We start from the raw sequence: 23,616 nt of genomic DNA, 5'->3' as shown, positions 1-23,616 counted from the left end.
CTACAATCCATTACCAATCGCCATGTGTCATCTTTCTTGGGCACCAAAATCACAGGTACAACACAAGGACTTAAGCTTTCACGCACATAAGCTTTATCTAAAAGTTCTTGTACATGCCTTTGTATCTCCTTTGTTTCTTCAGGATTGGTGCGGTAGGGAGGGAGTGAAGTCTGTTTTAAACCTTAATGTTGTAGAGCACGACGTAGATGAACCTCGACATTTGAATCCCTGAAATTGGTACCCTAACCTTATCGATCCTGGTCTAAATAAACCTTTAGGCAGTTTAACGAGTGGATTTGATGACATTGCATTCACAGACCAGGATTGCTATCTTTGACCAAGTTATTGACTAGCCTCTCCATACCTAAAAAAATTCCCCTGCCTAGTCCATCTCCTTCCTCTCATTCCCGTTCGATCTGCCGCCGCCAGAGACGTTCGACCTCGCCCGTGCCCCTGGCGAGCTCGCGCTCGACCACTGCCCCACGCAGGCACGGCTCGCCGTCGCCGGCGAGGACACCGCAGTGCCGCCACCTTCTTCTCTTTCCTCCTTCGTCTCCCTTCTCCCTCCTCCTGAGCACGCGCAGGGCTTGCACGGCCGACGACCGCGCCTCCACGGTCTGCGCCGATGACCGCCTTCACTGGCCGCTCGTCTAGCTGCTTTAAACCTGCAGGCCACCTCGCTGTTGACTGCTGCTGCTCCTCCATCCCTGCGTGGCGACGTGGGGCTGCCAGTGGAGCACTCGCCGGTGACGGTGACTCGAGGACCGGAGGACGCCGGTACTTGGCGGATCAGCGGCTACGTCAGATCAATCAAGGATTGTCGGGTGGTAGTTTGCTATACGTGCATAGCTAGCTACCTGGCAAAATGAAAATATTGCCCCATTGATCAACTAGCTAGCCTCAAGATCAATACAGCAAGCTTTGGTAGCCAGCTTCCTACGTACGTTAGTGTTTTCTCTTGAAAGAATCGATCAAGCGTGGCTTGTGTATTTGCACGTCTCGCCGGAAAGCAATCCACATGTCATACTACTTCGCCAGTGTACGTACGCATTCGACGGCTGGAAAGTAGTCACCGTGGAGCGATCGGGGCCTAGTCAACAACGACATTAGGCCACGCACGGGTAGCCGCGCTTAGGCACGTCTCCACGATCCCCGTCGCCGCCTGCTCCATTCGTAGTGCCACAGCCAGGTTCGGCGACGCAGCAGCGTGCGCATGCACCAGCGCAGGCTTAGGACGTGCATGACTCGAACCCGGAGTTGTCTGGTTTAAACTTTAAATATTTAATATTTCTCTACTTCTTTCTCATGCTGACAGGTGGGCCCCCAAAACATGTGCTGCATAATTCACTCATCCCGGCCTTTTCTGTTTGGATACGGCCTAAAGGTCAAAAACGACCGGGATTGAAGAAGTCAGGGTATCAATTTCAGGGATTTGGACGTCAAGGTTCATTCATGACATGCTCTACAACCTCAGGGTTCAAAATAGACTTCTGAAGTGATGCTCCTGGAATGAGGTCAATCTGATGTTCTATGGCACGCAAGGGAGGTAGACCAGCGGGTACTTCCTCCGGAAAAACATCCTCGAATTCCTGCAAGACATCACAAACAGCATTAGGGAGACATGTTAAGTCGTTAGCTGAAAGCAAATCATCTTTGTACACAAGTAAAATGACCACTTGATTTGGGTTGAGCCTCACATCTCTCAGTTCTAATTTGGTGGCTAACATTGCTAAGTTCTCTCCCTCTCTTTTATTCTTCTCTCTCAGATTTGGCTTGTGGTGCTCACTCACCGATTTGTGGATCTCTCTCTCCCTCTTTCTTACTCACTATTTTTACTTCAGAAACTTTCTACAAGTGCTCAGCCATGATTTGTTGGGGTGTCATGGGTCTAAGCACCAAGTCTTTTCCTCTCCACTTGATGGTGTATTGATTGGTTCTGCCACAATGTTCAGCTGAATGATCATATTGCCACGGTCTGCCCAACAGCAAGTGACACACCTTCATTGGCACCACATCACACTCAACGGTGTCATTATAATCTCCAATCTTGAATTGCACCTGTACCATGTGTGTGATCTTAATCTCTCCACATTCACTCAACCATTGTATATGATATGGATGAGGGTGTTGTAGCAGCTTCAACCCAAGCTTATCACACATATCTTTGCTTGCAAGATTGTGACAACTCCCACCATCAACAATTACCTTGCATACCTTGTCTTGCACTTTGGCTCTTGTTTGAAACAGATTGTGTCGTTGTCCATTCTCAGCTTCTTTGATTTGCACACTCAAAACTTTATTGACAACAAGAGAGGCACCTTGCTCATAATCACAATAGGTTTGCTCATCACCATCTGAACCATCACCATCTTCAGTTTCTTCTTCAGGTTCACTACAAGACTCATATTCTCCATTCTCGGTGATCAGCATGGTACGCTTGTTGGGACAATCCTTCTTCATGTGGCCACATCCCTTACATGTAAAGCACTCTATCTCACTAGTTTTCCCCGTGGAGCCAATGGAGGATGAACTAGGAGCTGCAAATTTGCTCTTCTCCTTCGAATTTGATGCATCATTTCTGCTCGTGGCTGCACGTGCATGGGGTTGATTTCCACCACCAGAACTAGTCATAATACCTCGACTAACGTTGAATTGAGGTATAAACTTACTCCCACTTGATGTAGCTCGAGCTGTGAAGGACGTAGTTCTGTTTTTCTTCGAGTCTGATTGCAATTGACGTTCAGCCTTAGAAGCAAGATGTACCAGCTCTACCACATTACGATATGGCTGCAAATCAACCACTCGTTTAATATTAGGATTCAGCCCATAGAGGAACCTTGCCATGGACTGCTCCTCATCTTCATGTATATTGGCTCTTATCATTGCCTTCTCCATCTCCTTATGATACTCCTCAACAGATAACTTTCCTTGCCTCAAATTCTGGAGCTTATCAAAGATGTCACGTCTATAATGCCTTGGGACAAATCTTGCAATCATCTCTCTTTTCATTTCTATCCATGTAGCAACAGCAGGCTCTCCTTCTTCTTCTCGCTGAATCTGAACTTGCTCCCACCAAATTAGAGCATAGTCTTCAAACTCAAGTGAGTCCATTGCTAATTTCTTCTCTTCTGAGTAGTTGTGCATGCGGAAAATATTGTCAACCTTCAATTCCCATGTGAGGTAACTTTCTGGATCAGATCCACCATCAAACTTGGGCATGGTAAATTTCAGCTTTCCAAACCTCTCCTCCTCCTGCCGTCCACGACCATAGTTTCTATGATGATGAAATCTGTCATTCTGGTGCATGCCATCTTCATCAAACTCATCTCCACTACCTTCATGGTGCAGATTTGCTCTTCGGTGGCCTCCTCTAAGATCACGACCAGCAGCAGCTTCATGATGACCACGTCCATTACCATGATCATTTCCATGTCCGAGACTGGGAGGTCTCATGGCATGGGGAGCAGGAGCACGGTTTCTTCTAGCTTGTGCATTGGAGGCAGCACCTTCCCCATCAGTTACGTTTTGTTCTTCACCATGGACACTTGCATCTTCTCGGTTCTGACGAAGCTCTCGCACAATATCAGCAACAATACCAGTCCTCATGGCTGCCATGTTCTGAGTGAGTTTCTAATCAACATTACCCATAAGTTGCTGCAAATCTCTCGACAACTTGTCTTACTTCTCTTCAATTGGGTCAAGGTTGTTTCTGAACTCTCGGTGTAGATGATCACGTAATGCGTTGAAGTGAAACCGTGTGACGGGCTGATTGAGATGCCCATTTCCTTCAACATCATACTCGTTTTCTTCACCTGCCATGGTTAGTTCTCCAAAATCCCTATAGTACTAGAAGCATATATGTGGATAACAACTCAAGCTCACCTCACTTACCAACCGAAGCTGATGTAACTTCCAAGTGAGAGCAGAATCATGCTCAACCGTGGTGTCGGTGGTGGGTATACAAAGAGTGATAATAAAGCGAATACAAGTCTAGGGTTGCACATGCGGGGCTGTTTGGTGGAGTTTGGGTGGGGTATATATGTAGCAAAAGATGCACTAATCTGCAATCTAGATATTGTTGAACCAAGTAATCATCCACACAAGATTCTAATGCATTTAGTTGCTGAATGAGATATACGTGAGTTACATGCAACTCTCGCCAAGGAATAAGATTTGCTGCAAGAAAGGATTGAAGACTTTGCACACTTGACACGTTTCAGCTCACAACACAAACAGGGATTTCTCAAGATATAAGTGAAGAACAATCCCATGTTTTCTCTCTTTTGCTTCTTGCACACACTTTCTTTCTTTGGGCAGATCTCTTTTTTTTTGCCTCTTTTCTTTTTTTTGCTCTTTTTTTTGACAAACTTTCAACAAGGGACTTGGATCTGAACACACACTTTGGGGGAATCACGAATATCACAATAGATGAAGTCAACCAACAAGAACATGCAGCTGAAACTTTGGCAGCAAACACACACGAACTGATCTGATTTTACTGGGTGGAGAACATGATGGGAATCAGATCTAACAAGGATGAATGGAGAGCACACAGTGTGGGCTTTTCAAAACGCACAAAAACACTCAAAACGGACTCCGGATGACAAAGATATGCATGATTTGGTGGAGGATGCAGATCTGAAATCTGTGCACGAAAATGAACACAAACACATAAGATTGGAATGGGGGAAACTCAGCAACTAAAAAAAAGATCTAGTGGACAAGAACTTGATAAAGCTCACCAAATAACAGATTAAAGGCTGCAAAGGGCTAGGTAAAGGGATTTTTTTGGGGGCTATTTTCTGGACTTGTAGGATGAACAAGAACACGAACTAAACTAGGGATACAAGATCCTACCGTGTCAACCGAAGCTCTGATGCCAAGATGATACGGGGTTTCCCAATCTTCATGGAGGATCTGCTCTATGTTGCGAATCAACGCCACCTGAAGGGTACGAAGGAAACCCTCGATCCCAACCAACAACGCTGTCGGGCAAAGCATAACTAGTGCAACCTGACGAGACCGAAGCTAAGTATTGCAAATGCAACAACCAGCGACAAGTATTCGCCCAACCACACTCTTAGTTCCAATCCACGCAACCACGCACGAAGTTGGAAGCACGAACTTGTCGCCGCCTCAACGGCTGTTGTTGTAAAATCACAAAGTGAGCTAAGGAGGAAGTGAACTCTCAAACAATATTCTGGTTGCACTTAGCTAACCTATGCTGAAATCAAATTGCCAAAGAGTTGTGGCTGAAGTGGGGGAAGGGGTGTTTATACTAGGAACAGCCCTCCTAGTTTAGGTGTGAAACCAGGCCAAAAGAGGGGCTCAAATTCGTGCTAACCAGCTGGTCAAGGGAGCAAACTCATGGAGCCTCGCGCAGCAATTAATGCACTGGACAGCTTGCATTGGAACTCTCATATCCTTTGACTCAGGACTCCAAATGATGCACCATTTGATTTTCCTGAAAGTAGACTTCATATGCTCTCCATTTTGTACTCCCACACATGCTGGATGCTCATATATTTGCGTTGCATGTTTCAGCAAGTTCTGGGACGAATTGTGGAACTGCACATGCAACAATAGAGTGTTGAGATGGCTTGCTATTCTTCCTTGCGGTGATAGAGGAGAAGGTGTCCCGATGTTTCGATGAGATAGCAATCGTTTTCTGTGGGAGTCGACTTTGACGATCCGACTACGAACGTGCGAAGACGTTGCGCCTTAGCAATCGCTAAACCAACTTCCGAGGGGTTATTGACCACGACGGAGCACGATCAACCTGACCACGAAGGTCTATTTCCTGCGAGCAAACAAAGAATAAGCAAGAAACTGAGATTGCAATTTGGATATTGCGAATAAAAGAGGAAAGCTTTATTAATAAAGGTGGGGTTCTGTGACGCCTTTGTCTGGTTGTCGAACACAAACGAAGTACGCGAAGTTGCAGCTATGGCGAACTTTTAATCTAAACAAAACCCAAAGTCTAAACGATGCCCTAGGGGTTGTATATACGGAGGAAGAGGGGGGAATTTCATGGCCCTTGGAGGAGGGGTCCGAAACCACCCTAACTCTTGTTTCCCCACACATACGGACTCTAAAAACAGCCTATATTGAAGTATTTCGAAATTACATGGGCCTAGCCCAAAAATAAGGTGACGCAGCACCTAGAATAGCCTCTGGACGAAAATTATGAAGTGGCATCTTGTATATTTCGTCCAAGGCTTCATGCACTTATTATGGTGGCTTCAAAGTCCTGAAATCATCACTTGAAACTCTGTTCTTGTCTCCCTTGCCCATGCCATCAACTCCATGCTTGTTCTTGCTCCAATGTTCATCTTTCTCCAAGCTAGGCCCTTCATTGTAAGCAAAACAAATGTATCCAATTTAGGCAGCATCATATTCTCATGAACATTAGAATCATTACCAAGAAACGAAAGTACCTGGTAATTTAATTGGCGTGCGCGAGCTCTAGTAATCGGTCCAGTATGTATAGTACCAGGGGTTGTGGGTGTAACAATGGTATTGATGTCCTCATCATGCGGTGTAACTAGTTGTCCTTGTCACCAAATCAAGGCTTTCATCAGAGTTGAAACTTGTTCTCTTCAAACTTGTTGTATGGGCTCCAAAACTTGTTTCTTCATGTGTTGAATGTTGTTGGTTGTCCTCAACATTGTACCTAAGTAAAATCAGCACACGAGATTTAGGCAGTATAAAGTTCTCATGGTCATTTGAATTATGATAAGCTAGGAGCGCGTTCACCTCTTGTTCTATTTGTTTGGCACGGCTCCTTGTCATGGGACCCAAATAGATCTTCTTTGTAGAAGCTTCACTTGATGGCTGAGATTTATCATCAAGAGAAGATGATAAACGAGGTGAACCTAGGATATCGTCATCACCATAGCATATTCCCCTTGCCATTGCATTGGTAACCCCTAGCCCATTTTGCGTCACTTACCTATCAAGACTAGCCATTTGAGTATTGCCGGCAACGTTACTTGTGCACATTAGTGATCTACACCATCCATTGCATACATACCATATCATATTGGTATCATATCATCTCGTGTGCCTCAAGTTTGTTCCCTCATATACACAATTGCTATCTTGGTTTGTGCATTGTGCAAAAGTGGCCATATACAAAAAGAAGAATAAGCTTTTAAGCAAAAGAGTGAGCAAATAAGCTTGTAAACAATAGCCATAGCATCATACCACATTGCATAAGATTGTCATATCCGATCATCTTGGAACAAACACCGGGAACCATACATATATAGCATACTTGGGATAAAAAGTTTATCCATTTTGCATATCATAGGTTGTGCACAAGTGTCGTATCCGCCTATAGACCAATCGTTCTAGCGTCTCTCTTGAGTTGTGCAACACGAGCGTTTTCCGTGGACTCCACATGTTGTGCTCATTCCTTGGTTGCACGACCCCATTTATCTATCCGTGTGTGTGATTCCGTGTACCATTCTTTGCTATTGGTCTACTTGTTACATTTACGAATTTGTGAATCTCTTTCAACATTATTGACTCTTGCTAACATTTTGCATTAAATTTTTGTGCCACTATCCTCACCGAGCTCCACCATAAGCCTTATTTGGTGCTCATTTCCTTGTTACATCATTGAATGAACATTGATCCATTCTCAACATCGGTCAAGGTACATTTGGTATAGTTCTCTCCTTTCTTCCACTCATATTTGCTCGAGCCTTGTGATGGGTAGGCAAGGCATTTCATCTCCGGTCTTCGACAACAAAGACAGCGTGAACAACTACATCACCAAATCGTTAACGTTTGATCTACAACGACAAATGCAAGGCGCACAATCAAGATTACGAGAGCGCATCGAGAACATCTCCATCGACATTCATCACTCCGACGCAAGGAAAAGGGACTACATCAACAACAAGCTTTCCACACAAAAGGAGGAGCAAGATGCAAGGCTGGAGGAGATTCGGACCTTGTTGCTCGACCGTTCTTCCCCTTCATCATCCTCAAGGGGGCGACGTTCAAGTCACAAGTCTTCGGAGCGCCCAAGCGATGCAAGCGCAATTCATCCACATCCACATCTCCATGGCGACCACCATCACGTTCGTGATCCACATCGTCATGAAGGGCAAGTCACCTCCAATCGTCATGTGCACGACGACGACGAATGACATCTACTACGAGCTCAAGTGCGACAACGACACCATCATCATGAAGATGCTCCACAACCGCAAACAAACAAGGCCCAACAAGCCCTACTTCACGCCAAGGCGAAGCTTCAAGAGCAAGAAAGAAGACCTCGAGACGAGCACCACCAAGACGGAGCTACGGCTACCATCACCACTTCGGCATCTTCGCCAAGTGCTATCAAGGCATCTTCGCCTTTGGACGTACGACATCTTTGCCTACTTCCTGTGAGTTCGCCTACATCGACATCTTCAACAATGAGGCGACCACCTACAAACAAGGGCGACACTTCCATCGTCGGAAGCCCCTCAAGAAAGATGGTCGATCATGGGAAATTCCCTTCGATCATGGAGACGAGCTATGAGGTGCCACATCATATGGGCCTCCAACAACAAGACGGTGACAAGAAGGTCGAGCAAGGGCCATCCCCTTCGACCACGGCGATGAGCACGAACCTCTTCAACAACACGAAGACGACGCCCATATTGGACTCATACTCCGAGTCAAGCTACGCGAGCGCACATGAGACCTTCTCTTTGGTCTCGGAGGAGAGTGATGTTTTGCCACATCCTACGGCATTCATCTTTGGAGACGTTTGCACCTACACCTCTCCGACACCCACGTATGAAGAGATGTCCCATTTGCCATGTGAGGAGAGCCACCACCACATGAGTGACATGAGTGACTCCACCATACATGACATTGAGAGCATTTCCTATGAGAGGATGAGTGTGACCACCACTAGCCCCACACATGAGAGCATGCCACACATCCTATGTGAGGTTGAGAGCCATTCGAGTGACCCCAACAACCATATGAGTGAGAGCATCCTTGAGGGAGCGATTGAGCCACAACACTTAGTGAGTGAGGTAGTTGACACGGCACGTGAGGCCACTACGATTTCTAATGACTTAACCTCTACTCCTAGTGTGTTTTCTTCTTTGGTGCTAGGTCTCCTACATGACGACATGCCTATCCTCGACGAGTCCATACCTCCAATGACGACGATGGCCATGGTGGACGATGATGCACCCCCCACATGGTTCCATCAATATGAAGATGACCACGACTTGGTCTTCGACACCTCACCTACAACACATGAGCGATGCTCCAAAGGTAACATAGGTGATGGTACTTCTCTTGTCCCACTAGTGGACTATCTTACCAATGATTGCTTGCATGATGTTGATCCACCTATTCCCATGCTTCATGCTAGTGCGACTTCTTCATGTCATGACTTACCAATTTATGATGAATATGATGATGAGCATGTTGAGTTGCCTAATTGTGACGCTATGCTCCATAGGATATAATGTGAAAATTCTTTCGGTCACATCATGTTCGACAACCCTTTGAACTTGTCATATGCTATGAGTGAGATCTCCCATATTGCATCATTTCAATCTCAACATAGTAACTATGCATGCCCCATTAAAATAAATCCCATTTGCACTTATGGCATAGATGATGAGATGATGGTCATTGGCTTTTGTTTTTCATGTGATAATATTGCCATGCTTCCTTTACATGATTTGTGCAATTCATCTACTATGTCATGCCATGATCACATAGAACCTAATATGCTTTGTTTTGGATGTTGTCAATATTCTCCATGTGATGTTTCCACTATTGCTCATGAGGAGACCCCCATAGTTTCCTCATACATATTAGGAGATCTTGATGCATTCCATACTTTGCATGATACCCATAATTGCTTGCACCATATGCATTCCATGAATAACAATGCTCTACATATTTCTCATGATGCATTACACAATTTGAGTCTCCATTATGCTATACATAATAACAAACCTCTCATGATGGATGACATGATTCTATATCACGCATCTCATTTATTTGAGCATTGGCTATTTTGTCCTAACCAACACATGCATGTGTGCATCATAATAGATGATGTGTACATATAACACGCACACACAATTTTTCCTTTGCTTTTGTTTTGTGTAGGTCATGAACAACCATCAACCTCACAATCCCATGAGTTGACGAAACGATCTCTTGAGAGCAACGACGATTTGGGATCCCATGGATTGTCCTTCTCACCGTTCTCTTCGCGCAACGACTACGCGCATCTATTCTACTTGGCTCTCACACGACTATGGGCTATTTACCATTTGTCACCTTATGCCCATTCTATCGTGTTCACTTTGCATGTTACGCCTCTTTACATGACTTTGCCATGCAATTGTGACCCTTGCTTGCATCTACCCTTGATGCACCATTATGCTACTCCTATGTGTATTTGCATGCTCGGTGGAGATCTTTGTTGCTATTGCCATGTTTACTATGTGCCACATGCTATTCATGCTTGTTGTGTTGGGAGAGTCATGATGTCCCATTGCTATTTACATATGGCTTCTCGCCAATCCATTGATATTTTCCTCATATCTTGCTTTCAGGCTTGTGATATGTCATGTGCATTATTCATGCCTTCTATTTGCACACATGACATGCTTGCCATGATTCCTCCTAGTACGTTGCATCTTCGCACTACTAGCTTGCTTGACTTGATCACTATGCTTGCTTGCTTTGCCGCATCACCCATGTTCCATTCTTACTCGCTTTCTTGGGTTGATGACATACATGTCCATGCCTCTCACATGATATATCTTGTTCATGATCGATTGCCTCCAATTGTTGCATCTATGCTTATTGATCTTGGAGACTTGGACATATTACTTGTGATGCATGCTTGCTTGATTAAGCCTATTGTCTTTGGTTGTAGTTGCATCATATGCCTCCATACTATGAAATGCTCCATTGTCCTTTCTTATGATGAGCATGATGCTTACACTTGTTGGGTGTCTTACCACACGAATGTTAGGTTTTGCATTTACGCTAACCTCATTTGTTTTTCTGAGTGTTTGTCATGTTCTTTCGTTTTGAAGGATTCACAAGGCGGTACCATCAAGAGAAAACTTGGTCATGTGAAGGCATCCGTGATGCGCAACTCCATCATCCTTGAGAAAATCCTAAAGGTGACCTCCTTCTCTTTGAGCCATCCTCAAATACGCATATTGGATGGGCCATTCTTTCATTGTTGTTTCCTTCTTGTTGTCTACATGATACATCTATTGGATGGAGGACCGGCATTGGAGATGGACCCTATGGACCTTCAAGTTGAGGAGTACTCGTACGTATTGGATGCACCTTCGAAACTCCACTCATGCCACGACATTGAGCTATGGTACAACAACTCCCATAACAAGTTTGCACTTTATACATGGATTGACTTGCATTATGATTGCCTTGGTGCATCTTGTATTTCCATGTTCCATGATATATGAGCTTGTGCGTTTCCTTAGCAAATTTGTTGTGATCTTCCTTGATGGCATATTCATACATAATGATCACATTGCCTACCATCCATTGCATGATAACATAATCATATTGCGCATCCATTGCCATATTCAGCTATTGATAAACCGTCTCACTATGACATCATTTTGCACCGTGGTTGCATTGATCATATTCACAACACATTTGTGTGCACAATGAATGCTTTTGCTCCCATGAACGCTTTGCATATCATTCTATATCATCTTGATAAGCTTCATGCGCTTTGTCACGAACAATCTTGCCGAACGGACTCATACTTCCATGATGGACACTTTGTGTGCGCTAACCATTGTATTTCCGAGTCTCGTTTGTGTTTGCTCTTTTTGCCTGTCTATCACTCCGGAGACACCTTGGAGTACTTGGATTGCGCAATGCTTTCAACTCCGTCCAACTACAAGTCCGTCCATGACAACTGCTTCCATGGTGATGGGGGCGGGGGGAGATGATGCGGAGCATCCCACGTTCATCCAAGGTGAACTCGATTATACGCCATTGGACACAAGGTGAACTCGCTCCTCTCTGAACCTTCACTTTCTACATGTGAGACATGGCTACTACCTCCAACGTGTGTGCTATGCATGATCAGGTACTTAGAGGAAAGTCACGGAGCCACCACATCCAACGGACGAGCTAGCGAGGACGCCAAGTACAAGCACCAAGAGAAGAAGCTGCCCAAAGTCTACAGCTTCCGGACGACCGGACCCCGCCGGACGTCCGACGCCTAGAGCTCACACCAGCCTGAAGAGTTAGCACGCGAATGCTATAGCGGCCGGACGACCGACGCGGGCCAGACGTCTGACACCTCCCAGGCCCTGGACGACCGAGCGCCACTGGACAACCGGAGCCACGGCGACAGACCGCTATTTACAGAAGTCCGAAGACTTCCGGACGTCCGGGCCATCCCGAGCCTCTGGACGTCCGACACCCACCGGACGTCCGACTAGGGCTGTACTAACGAGAAGCTCGGCTCGTTAAGCTCGTGCTCATTAAGGCTCGGCTCGTTAAGCTCGTTAAGATTAACGAGCAGAAAACCCTGCTCGGCTCGGCTCGTTAAGCTCGTGAGTGCTCGCGAGCGCTCGTTAACAGATTATAATGTGTTATGATATACATGATGAATGTGTAGGTTTGGTTGTCAAGATGAAATATGGTTACAACAAAAAGGAATGAAGTAGTTTGTTGCCTCATACGTCGATTAGATTAAATAGGTGGGCTGAGGTGCTACAGAAACTTTGTCACGTAATATGAAAATATGTATTGTGTTGTTACTAACAAGCTTAACGAGCCACTCGTGAAACTCGTTAGCTCGCTCGTTAAGCTCGTTAAGCTTAACGAGGTAAAATCAATGATTGGCTCTGTTCATTAAGAAGCGAGCTATGAGCTTAATGAGCCGAACTATCGAGCGCTCATTAAGCCCGCGAGCTACGTGCTTTTGGTCCAGCCCTACGTCCGACGCCTGTCTGCGCACAGTGTATCGGGCTCGAGGCCCTTGTACCCCTTCGCCCCTCACTTACCCCTTCGTGGCACTAGACTATATATACTCCTTCACCTCCTCCTAGTTAGGGTTAGCATTGGTTTAGCTCATATGTGAGATAGAGCTTTGCTCATCCATTACGGATCTACTCCACGAGAGAGACTGCGGCCCCTCTATGGAGAAGATCTACCTCGGATTCAAGACCCCTCTTGGGTGGCCCCCGTCAAGACCTCCTCACGGAGAAGAACCGGTTACCCTTTGTATCGTCCTTTGTTGATCATGGATCTTGTATCTCCTCTCGTGTTTTGAGGATCTAGCACATGTGTAATCGAATCTTGTTGGTTTGAGTGATTCTCTCGTGTTTTCCCTCGTGTTTCTCCTCGTGTTCTTCGTGTTCTTAGTTGGGATCCACTCCTTTCGTGAAAGATCGACCATCTAGGGTTCCACCGTGCATCAAGATCCGATGTGGATGAGCGAGGCTCTATCTCTAATATGAGCTATCACAACGTTGAACCTAGAAAGATGGAGGAGAAGGAGTATATATAGTCTAGGGGGCGAAGGGGTACACGGGCTTCGGCCCTTTACTGTGCGCAGACAGACGGGGCCACATGTCCGGGCGACGGGCCGGATGTCCGGGCCTTTCTGAGGAGCCGGATGTCCGGGCGTTTGGCCGGATTTCCGGGCTGAAGGGGTTTAGCTTCGGGCATGTTCTGTGACGGGCGCCGGATTTCCGGGCAGCGGTCGGATGTCCGGGCTGTCGGGCCGGATGTCCGGGTCCTGTAGCTTCAGCGGCTGGAACGTTTCTGTAGTGGATGTCTCCAGCTCCGGATGTCCGGGGCTGGGGCTGGATGTCCGGGCCCTAGAGCTGCCTTCTTCTCCTTCCGTGGGTTCTCCTCATCCATGGACTTAGCGGCGTGTCCGTCTTCATGAGCATCTCCGGGAGGGTCCTCTTGACACCTGATCATGCATAGCATATCGGACTTAGGTAGTAGCCATGTCTTGAGTGGATCATATGTGATATCACCTAGGAAGGAAGTCATCTCGTTCTCGAGAGCTCTAGCTCGTGCTCGTGTCATGGGCCCTCTTGGCTCTTGATGAGACGATGGTAGGTCCATGGGGATAACCGTAGGATGCTCCGCATCATCTCCCCTCCCTTGGGAAAGATCCGACCTCGGATCGAAATCCTCATCACCATGGTACGGGGAGAGATCCTTGATGTTGAAGATGTCGCTCACGGAGTACTTGTCGCGTGGGATGTCGATCTTGTAGGCGTTGTTGTTGTAGCGTGCAAGCACCTTGAAGGGTCCATCCGCCCGGTGTAGGAATTTGTACTTGCGTTCATTGGGGAAGCGGTCCTTTCGAAGGTGTAGCCACACAAGATCTCCAACATTGAATATCATGGGGTGCTTGTTGACGTTGAGCTTGGTCGCGAGTCGTTGTACTTCACGTTCGATGGTGTGCCTTGTATCTTCATGCATCTTCTTGAGGTAGTTGACTCGAGCACTCGCGTCCATATTTGTGCGCTCTTGTAGCGGTAGAGGAAGAATGTCCAATGGGGACAACGGGTTGAAGCTGTAGACGACCTCGAAGGAGGACTTGCCGGTTGTCGAATGTCTTGCACGGTTGTAGGCGTAATCGGTGATTGGTAGGCACTCCTCCCACTCCTTGATGTTCTTCTTTATCAACACGCGTAATAGAGTGGAGAGCGTGCGGTTCATCACCTTCGTTTGGTCGTCGGTTTGTGGATGGTATGCCGAAGAAAAGAGTAGCTTGATTCCGAGCTTGGCGCATAATGTCTTCCAAAAGTAACTCAAGAACTTGACGTAGCGGTCGGAGACAATCATCTTTGGCACTCCATGAAGGCGCAATATTTCCCAACAAAACAAATTTGCAACATGTGAAGCATCGTCTATCTTGTTGCAAGGAATGAAATGAGCCATTTTGGAGAATCAGTCCACAACAACAAAAATGGAATCCTTGCCATTTCGAGTTCTAGGCAAACCAAGGACAAAATCCATGCTAATATCTTCCCATGGTTGGTACGGAATTGGAAGAGGCATATATAGTCCATGAGATTGAGCTTTCGACTTAGCTTTACGACATATAGAGCATCGGTTGGTGAAGCGGTTGACGTCGCGAAACATCTTTGGCCAAAAGTAGTTCTTGGAGAGCGTGGCAAATGTCTTGTCGCGTCCGAAGTGTCCCATTAGTCCTCCGCCATGAGATTCTTGCAAAAGCAACAAATGAAGAGAAGACTCCGGGATGCATAGTTTGTTAGCTCTCATAAGATAACCATCTTTGATGTAATAGTGTTCCCAAGAAGTATGCGTCAAACACTTGGCATAAGGAATAGCAAAAGTAGGATCATGCTCATACAAGTATTTTATGTGCTCAAAACCAATGACATTCAATTCAAGTAGGGTAACAAGCATGCATATTCGGGAAAGTGCATCCGCCACAACATTTTCCTTTCCTTTGATATACATGACATAAGGAAATGACTCAATAAACTCACTCCATTTAGCATGACGCTTGTTCAACTTAGTTTGACCCTTAAGGTATTTAAGCGTTTGATGATCGGTATGGATGATACATTCATGAGGGCGAAGGTAATGTTCCCATTCATGCAAAACTCGCACTAAAGCATATAGCTCTTTGTCATAGATGGGGTAATTGAGTTGCGCGCCGGAGAGTTTCTCACTAAAGTATGCTATGGGGCGCTTCTCTTGCGTTAACACGCCTCCTATGCCATTACCACTAGCATCACAATGAATTTCAAAAGGTTTGACAAAGTTGGGTCAAGCAAGCACGGGAGCATGTGTAAGCAAATTCTTAAGCTCATTGAATGCGCTATCTTGAGATGGTCCCCAAACAAAGGGTGCATTCTTCTTGCTCAAAGCATGTAAAGGAGATGCAATAGTGCTAAAATCCTTCACAAATCTATGGTAGAAACCGGCTAAACCAAGAAAACTACGCACTTGTTGCAAATTGGTTGGTTGGGGCCAAGTTTTAATAGCATTAATCTTAGATTCATCAACATGAACACCCTTAGAAGATACTACAAAACCCAAGAAAACAAGCTTATCAACACCAAAAAGGCATTTTTCCATATTAGTATAAAGACGCTCTTTTCGAAGAGTTTGTAGCATGGTGCGAAGGTGGGTGACATGCTCTTTGAGAGATTTGCTAAAAACAAGGATATCGTCGAAGTAGACAATGACAAATTCACCAATATAAGGGCGAAACACATAATGCATAAGATGCATGAAAGTACCGGGTGCTTCCGATAAACCCATATGCATGACTAACCACTCATACAAACCAAACTTTGTTTTGAAAGCGGTTTTCCATTCATCACCCTCTTGTACGCGGATTTGATAGTAACCACTTTTAAGATCAATTTTGGAAAAAATAGTGGCATCGCTAAGTTCATCTAGCATATCGTCAAGGCGTGGAATGGGGTACCTATAGCGAACGGTGATAGCATTGATGGGTCTACTATCGGAGCACATGCGAAAGCTACCGTCTCTTTTTGGCACAAGAATGACCGGTACGGCACAAGGACTCCAACTTTCACTCACATCTCCATGATCTATGAGATGCTTTACTTGCCTTTGTATTTCTTTGGTTTCTTCGGGGTTGACTCGGTAGGGAGCTTTGTTTGGAAGTGGTGCTCCGGGGATGAGGTCGATGCGGTGCTCGATGCCTCGTAGTGGAGGTAGACCGGAGGTAGCTCATCGGGGAAAACATCTTGGAATTCCTGCAAAAGAGAAGATAACACTAGAGGAAGATTGTGAGAGGTGTTAGCTTTTGTTGCCTCATCTTTGCACAAAAGGACATAGTGTAGGACACTTGATGGGTTCTCACACACTTCTCTGATATCACATTTGGTGGCAAATAGAACTAATTTTGTCTTGTCGCCCATCGTGGAGGCACTCAATTTGGGCTTGTGGCGCTCACTCTGTTTTTGGTGGTTCACTCGCTCACTATTCTCTCCACGATGGGTGGCTTGCTTGTCGGCGATCACTTGGCTTGGAGACATAGGTCGTAGGACATACTCCTTCCCTTCCATCTTGAAGCTATAGTGATTTGTACGCCCATTGTGGATGACACCTCGGACAAATTGCCATGGCCGTCCAAGAAGGAGGTGGCAAACGGTCATCGGAAGGACATCACACTCCAAAGTGTCTTCGTAAGCTCCGATCTTGAAAGAGACTTGTAATCTATGCTCGACTTGGATGGTGCCGTTGTCGCTTAGCCATTGAACTTTGTAAGGGTGCGGGTGCTTTATCTTGACCAATTGGAGCTTGGAACATAGTTCTTCACTTGCTAAGTTATGGCAACTTCCTCCATCGATGATGACCTTGACGGACCTTCGATTGATGCCGGCTTTGGTGTGGAAGATATGGCATCTTTGGTCTTCTTCTTGTTGATGTTGAAGAGTCAAGACCTTGGAGACAATGAGAGCGGGGCTCGAATCTTCGTCACAAAAGACTTGATCATCTTTATCGTCGTTGTTCACTTGCCGGTGCATGGCCACTTGCTCAAGGGCTTCCATTTCTCCTTCATTCATTGAGTCATAGGTTCCGTCGTCGTTGAGGATCATGGTGCGCTTGTTGGTGCACTCGAAGGACTTGTGGCCTCGGCCGCCACTTGTGAAGCATTTGAAGGAACTTGTCTTGATGGTCTCATCGGTTGGGGTAGATGATGATGAAGGTTTCGGCTTGAAGTTGCTTGTAGTAGGAGGACGACTTGAGGTTGTCGAATTTTTCTTGTAACTCGACTTGTCACCGTTGCTTGTAGATGGCTTGGTTGAGGTAGAAGGTGTTGGAGTCGTTGATGCTTGATTGTTGGAGAAGCCATAGGACTTGGATGAGAACTTGGCATACTTGATGTCATCCTGCACTTGATGTTCCGCTTTGGTAGCTTCATGCACTAGCTCGAAGAGGTTCGAGTATGGTTGGAAGTCAGCGATCTTCTTAATAGGATGATTGAGTCCATTCAAGAAACGTGCCATAGTTTGCTCATCATCTTCCGTGAAATTGGCTCGTATCATGGCAATCTCCATTTCCTTGTAGTACTCTTCAATGCTCTTGGTTCCTTGCTTGAGTAGTTGGAGTTTCTTGAAGAAGTTGCGGTTGTAGTAGTTTGGCACGAATCGTGCTCTCATGACATCCTTCATTTACGCCCAAGTGGTTATTGGTGGTTCACCTTTGTCCTCTCGGCGCTCAATGACTTGTTCCCACCAAATGAGGACGTAGTCTTGGAATTCGAGGGATGCCATCACGATCTTCTTCTCTTCTTCGTAGTTGTGCAAGCGGAAGATTTTGTCAACCTTCAATGCCCATGAGATGTACTCTTCGGGGTCATTGCTTCTGGTGAACTTGGGTATAGTGAACTTTAGCTTGACATATTGTTGCTCTTCATTGTGTTCGGGTCGGGGATGATGATGCCCTTGTCTTTGAGGATTGACAACCTCATGTTGCTCTTGGCGAGGAGGGTTATCGACCTCATTTTGCTCTTGTCTTGGAGGAGGTCCATTGTCTTCATGCTCTCGATGGACTTGATGTTCTTGTCTCGCTTGAGGAGGCGCTTGTCGATCTTGACGAGGAACTTGTGGAACTTGACGATGCACACGTGATTGATAAATCCTTTCTTGAGCTTTGTCGCGAAGTGCTTCTTCTTGTAGGCGAGCTTGTCGGCCTCGGTTGGCTACGGCTCGACTTAAATCTCGAAGGGCACGTTGCGGCTCAAGTGCTTGAGCTTCCCGTAGTTGTTGTTCTTGACGTTGTGCTTCGGCGTCTTGTGCATCTTGATGTTGTCGCACTTGTTCCTCTTGTTCTTGTGGTCGTTGGCATTGCCGTTCTTGTGCTTGCGCGAATGTAGCTTGGTTTTGACGATGTTGATGCCCTTGAGAGGCGGTGTCGTGTAGAGGACTGCGGTTTGCTTGACGATCTTGACGCGGGGCATGACGAAGAGTGTTCGATGTCGGGGTACTTGAGCCGGAGATAGTGTCGTCGGAGTGTCGACTTGCACGGCTCCGTCTTGAGTTGGACGACGAGGTAGAAGAGCGGTTGACCAACAAGGCACGAATCTCGTCCATTCTTGCATTGCTCTCTTGCTTTTGTTCGTCGATCTTGTGGTCGAACTAGTGATGAGGACATCAATACCATTGTTACACCCACAACCCCTACTACTATACATACTGGACCGATTACTAGAGCTCGCGCACGCCAATTAAATTACCAGGTACTTTCGTTTCTTGGTAATGATTCTAATGTTCATGAGAATATGATGCTACCTAAATTGGATATATTTGTTTTGCTTACAAATGAAGGGCCTAGCTTGGAGAAGGATGAACATTGGAGCAAGAACAAGCATGGAGTTGATGGCATGCGCAAGGGAGACAAGAATAGAGTTTCAAGTGATGATTTCAGGACTTCGAAGCCACCATAATGAGTGCATTAAGCCTTGGACGAAATATACAAGATGCCACTTCATAATTTTCGTCTAGAGGTTAGTTCATCTTATCCGAACCAATATGAGCCTTTGCATAATCGTTTCTGTATTTGCTTTGTTGAATTTGTGGTTGCATCGTCGTGTCAAGTTGCTGGTCCTAGCGTCTAGTACTTTAGAGTTTCGAGTTCTGTTCACAAGTTGTCACGCCGCCGCCGCACCATCGTCATCACCGCTGCCATATACCACCATTGTCATCACCGTTGCCATATACCACCATCATCATCACCGCTGCCATATACCACCATCGTCATCACCGCTGCCATATACCACCATCGTCATCGCCGCTACCATATACCACATATCCACCGCCATCACGCTAATCCGAGTCCACCTCCATCACAGATTCGCCACCAGTCCGTGTTCCATCGCCCTGCAAATATCCGCCACCAGTCCGAGTTTCCACCAGATTCATCTCCGTCACCAGTCCGAGTCCAGTAATTATTGCTTTGTTCTCAATTTCCAGATCATGCGATACTCCGAGTCGTGACATAATAGGACTCCCCAACTTCTGTGCCATCCGCAGAAGAAAAATAGTTCCAGTTTCAAAAAAAATTGTTAGGACATTTGTAGACTTTTTCGAAACAAATTGTTGCGGAGCAAAAAAAAAGAGAGGAAAAAAGTGCAAAAAAAAGTGAAAAAAGAAAAAAAATCAGAGTGTGCTCCTCCCTTGTTTACGTGCAGCACGGTGATTTTGTTAGTGTTGTAGGCTCGCGTCTCTAGTATGGTCTAGCCTAGGACCAGCACAGTACCGTCGTTGAGCGTTTATTCAACTTTGCATCTCTGAATTGATCATTGCTGACCCTTTTTGCTACCATATTATAAGCCTTCCCAGCTCCACATACATCTACATCGAGCATTTGACTCTCCCTGGTAATCGCTCTATCCAAGCTTTGAGAGTTTTGAATACATCGGTTGCCGATCACCGCCTGCTGCTGGGTAAGAACTGGCAAGAATTTGAGATTTGCTTGACGGATTTGTGACACCCACCACCACCACTTGTTAGTAGTCTATAGGATCATATTCTTGTGTGTTTCTATTGCTGCTAACCATGCCAGGATCACAATCCGACGAGATTGACTGGGAGAACTTAACGAACAAGGAGCTTCATGATAAGTTTCAGCAAATGATGACAGAACAGGTGCAAGATGTGCTCAACAATTTTGTAGAGGCCATGGAGAAGATCACTGGCCTTGAGAAGACATCTGAAACAAAGCTCGATAACGGATTTAATGAACTGCTTGCGCGTCTTCCACCACCGGCTGCACCTGCCGCACCTCTGCAACAACAACAACAACGACGACTACCTCCACGTCGAGAAACAGCCCTCCGCCGAGCAAGTCGTGTCCCTCTTCAGCCTGGCCAAACTGCTGGTGCCGCTGTTGATACTTTTGTGGCTCCTGTTGCTGATGTGGAGGAGGATGATTATGTGGGAGATTACGAGGATGAGGTTGATCAAAATCAGAACTACGTGTAACCACCAGCACCACAACCACCAGGTCGTCCACATGCAAATAATGGCAATGTTAGGGCTCCCCCGCAGGTACGAGATCATGACCATCTCCCTAAACTGAAATTGAATATTCCACCATTTGAGGGTAGATATGTTCCTGATATATATCTTACTTGGGAGTTAGAAACTGAACAATGATTTACATGTTTACAATATCCTGAGGAGAGACGTGTTCCTGCTGCTGTTTGTGCTTTCACTAGCTTTGCATGTGTTTGGTGGTCTGAACATTGTAGATTATATCATGTTCCAGCTACTTGGGCTGCTTTGAAAACTGCTATGCGTACTCGTTGGGTTCCACCATATTATCAACGTGAATTACTTCAAAAATTGAAGCGCTTAAGACAAGGAAAAAATTCCGTAGAAGAATATTATCTGGAATTACAAACTGGCTTGATTAGATGTGGTATTGTTGAGGAGAATGAAGCTATGCTTGCACGTTTTATGGGTGGATTACGTAGAGAGATTCAGACCATTCTAGAGTAAAAGGATTATAATAATATCACTCGTTTATTCCATCTTGCTTGTAAAGCTGAACGTGAAGTGCAGGATCGACATGCATTGGTGCGAACTAACATTTCTGCAGGTCGACCTTCCTCATGGACACCACGTGCATCATCTACTTCCACTGCACCATCACCTCCTTCAGGTGCCACCTCCAACCGTGATACAAGAAAGCAGGCACAACCACCACTATCTGCCAAGAGCACACCTGCCGGGCCTGCACAGAGCTCTTCTTCTTCCATGGCGTCAACAGGGCACACAAGTGATATTATTTGTCATCGTTGTAAGGCAAGAGGACATTTTGCGAGAGAATGCAAATCTCAGTGTGTGATGATTGCTACTGAGGATGGTGGGTATGAGTCCGCTAGTGACTATGATGAGGAGACTTTGGCTCTTATTACACATGAAGAACACGGTGGAGATGTTTCTGATCATGAGACGCAATACATGGCTGCTGAGGATGCTGACAGGTATGAATGTTTAGTTGCTCAACGTGTTTTGAGTGTGCAGGTTACAGAAGCTGAGCAAAATCAGAGGCATAATTTGTTCCATAAAAGGGAGTTGTGAAGGAACGTTCTATTCGTGTCATCATAGATGGAGGGAGTTGCAACAACTTGGCTAGCATGGAGATGGTGGAGAAGCTATCTCTCACCACAAGACCACATCCACATCCTTACTATATCCAATGGTTCAACAACAGCGGCAAGGTTAAGGTAACACGTACTGTTCGGGTGCATTTTTGTATCTCTACATATGCTGATTATGTTGATTGTGATGTGGTACCTATGCAAGCATGTTCCTTATTACTTGGTAGACCATGGCAATTTGATAAAAATTCTGTACACCATGGTAGAAACAACCAGTATACTCTTGTTCATAAGGATTCAAATATTACTTTGCTTCCTATGACTCCTGATTCCATTTTGAAAGATGATATTCATAGAGCTAATAAAGCAAAACAGGAGAAAAGTAAGAGTGAAAATCAGATTGTGGCAAAAGAATTTGAGCAACAAATGAAGCCTAATAATAAACCATCTAGTGTTGCTTCTGAAATTAAATTGAAATGTGCATGTTTACTTGCCACCAAATCTGATATTGATGAGCTAGTTTTTAGCAAATCTGTTTGCCATGCTTTTGTGTGCAAAGAGGCATTATTTTCATTCGAGGACGTGCCTTCCTCTTTGCCCCCTGCAGTCACTAACATTTTGCAGGAGTTTGCTGACGTCTTCCCACAAGACGTGCCACCGGGATTACCACCTATTCGAGGGATGGAGCATCAAATTGACTTAATTCCCGGTGCATCGCTACCCAACCGTGCACCATACCGTACCAATCCAGAGGAGATGAAGGAGATTATGCGTCAAGTACAGGAGTTGCTCGACAAAGGTTAGATTCGCGAATCCCTTAGTCCTTTTGCTGTTCCTATTATTCTAGTGCCGAAAAGGATGGTACGTCGCGTATGTGTGTTGATTGTAGAGGCATTAATAATATTACTATTCATTATCGTCATCCTATTCCTAGGCTAGATGATATGCTTGATGAATTGAGTGGCTCTACAATATTCTCCAAAGTTGATTTGCGTAGTGGATACCATCAAATTCGTATGAAATTGGGAGATGAATGGAAAACAGCATTTAAAACTAAGTTTGGTTTATATGAGTGGTTAGTCATGCCTTTTGGGTTAACTAATGCACCTAGTACTTTCATGAGACTAATGAACGAAGTTTTACGTGCTTTCATTGGACGAATTGTGGTAGTCTATTTTGATGATATACTGATTTATAGCAAATCTTTGGAAGAACATTTGGAACATTTACGTGATGTTTTTATTGCTCTACGTGATGCACGTTTGTTTGGTAACCTTGGGAAGTGCACCTTTTGCACCGACCGAGTATCTTTTCTTGGCTATGTTGTTACTACACAGGGAATTGAAGTTGATAAAGCCAACATTGAAGCTATTGAGAGTTGGCCGCAACCCAAAACGGTCACACAAGTGAGGAGTTTTCTTGGACTCGCTGGTTTCTATAGGCGTTTTGTGCGAGATTTTAGCACCATAGCTGCACCTCTCAATGAGCTTACA

Source organism: Aegilops tauschii, chromosome 1 (genome assembly GCF_002575655.3).
Source record: "Aegilops tauschii subsp. strangulata cultivar AL8/78 chromosome 1, Aet v6.0, whole genome shotgun sequence".
Taxonomy (NCBI): domain Eukaryota; kingdom Viridiplantae; phylum Streptophyta; class Magnoliopsida; order Poales; family Poaceae; genus Aegilops; species Aegilops tauschii.
The sequence above is the reverse complement of the archived record's forward strand: the minus strand, read 5'-3'. Positions refer to the sequence as shown.